Source organism: Tribolium madens, unplaced genomic scaffold, assembly GCF_015345945.1.
Source record: "Tribolium madens isolate multiple individuals breed KSU strain unplaced genomic scaffold, Tmad_KSU_1.1 Scaffold_19;HRSCAF=116;Tcas5.2_LG9, whole genome shotgun sequence".
Lineage (NCBI taxonomy): Eukaryota > Metazoa > Arthropoda > Insecta > Coleoptera > Tenebrionidae > Tribolium > Tribolium madens.
Genome location: NW_025400983.1, coordinates 1,464,701 through 1,466,517, shown reverse-complemented (window position 1 = coordinate 1,466,517; position 1,817 = coordinate 1,464,701). Strand labels below are relative to the sequence as shown.

At 32.3% G+C, this 1,817-nt stretch overlaps 1 pseudogene; it reads left to right on the top strand.

The window, feature by feature from the left end:
- Nucleotides 1-1,551, top strand: part of LOC123012271 — a 4,120-nt pseudogene extending 2,569 nt beyond the window's left edge.
- The last annotated feature ends 266 nt before the right edge of the window (nt 1,552-1,817 follow it).

The following is a 1,817-nucleotide window of genomic DNA, read 5'->3' as shown; positions in this document are numbered from 1 at the left end:
AGCCTTGTGTTTGGCGCGAAATTTGAATTTCAAATGATTTCATTGACCCATTTTTAATAATATTTTGCAGAATAACATTGAAAAGAAAATTAGAATATGGTTTTCTGACGTAAAATWGCACGCGGAACACAATTTAACCAGTTAAAATGCTCTATGACGAGTAGTTTTTGAGTTATCGGTGAATAAAAAGTTTTAATAAAAGTGTTTATAATTTTTTTATTTATTTGGATTAGTTGGCTGACAACSTTGTGTTTGGCGCGAAATTTGAATTTTAAATTAATTTTACTGGAAAAATTGCCAAATTCGATTGAAAAAAAAAACAAAATGCGGTTTTTTAGACGTAAAATTCCACGGTAAACTCAATTCTACAGGTTAAAATACTCAGCAACGAGTAGTTTTCGACTAATCGGTCAATAAAAAGTTTTGGTAAAAGTGTTTATAATTTTTTTATATAATTAATTTTACTGGAAAAATTGCCAAATTCGACTGAAAAAAATCGAAATGTGGTTTTCTAGATGGAAAATGCACGCGGAACACGATTCTACAAGTTAAAATGCTCTACGACGAGTAGTTATTAAATTTTCGCTCAATAAAAAGCGTTGAATTTTTTTTTTTTAATTTATTTACGTAGTTGGCTTGGTTGTCTGACAGCCTTGTGTTTGGCGCGAAATTTGAATTTCAAATGATTTCATTGGCCTATTTTTAATAATATTTTACCCAATAACATTGAAACGAAAATTAGAATGAGGTTTTCTGAGGTAAAATTGCACGCGGGACACAATTTAACTAGTTAAAATGCTCTACGACGAGTAATTTTTGAGTTATCGGTCAATAAAATGTTTTGATAAAAGTGTCCATAATATTATTACTTAATTGGATTAGTTGGCTGACTTGGCGCGAAATTTGAATTATTAATCAAATTCACTGGAAAATTGTCAAATACGTCTGAAGAAAAAAATCGAAATGCGGTTTTGTAGACGTAAAATTGCACGCGGAACACGATTCTACAGGTTAAAATGCTCTACGACGAGTAGTTATCAAAGAAAAGTGATAAATTTATTTGTGTAGTTGGCTTATTTTGGCGCGAATTTTGAATTTGAAATGGTGATTGCAGATTCAGTCACTAATTCGTTGGTCAGCGGTTTGGCCTCGATGCCGTCGTACTTGGACGGCGAAGACAAGGAGAGTCTGGCGGAGGAGGACCTCCTCCCCGGGGGGCGCACGCCTGGGGACATTTCGAGCGATTCGGATTCGGAGCACAGGGGAATCCGATTCGAATCGCGCCATTTCAATGGCGACTCATCCGAAGAGGAACATTTTTCGAAAAATTTGAGTTTTGATAGGAAAGATAGCAGCAGTGATAGTGATTTTGAGATAATCAACACGGAGGAGGCGGAAGAACAGTGATTGTGATATTATTTTTTTTTTTTGATTTTTTGCTTGTAGTTATTTATTACGAGGATGCGATTTAATTTAATATATTGATTGATTAGATTAGGATGTTTGTTTAGTTTGTAATTTTTGAGGCTACTTAATAAAAATTCGACTCGTTTTATGGTTTTATTCGACAAAAATTGAGATTATTTACAGGAAACACCGAGGGGCCGGCGACTTAAAAAAATGTGTACAACTACATAATTCCAAAAAAATTATAAAATTATAATAAAAAAAATACCAGGTGAATAAAAAGTATGGAACTAAAGGTTTTTTGCTTGAACTATTTATTTTTTGGAAAAACTAATTTTTTGAATGATAAAGTTCTATAAAAATGTGATGTTTTGTTAAGAATATAATTTTTCGAAATTTTCTTTTGTTTT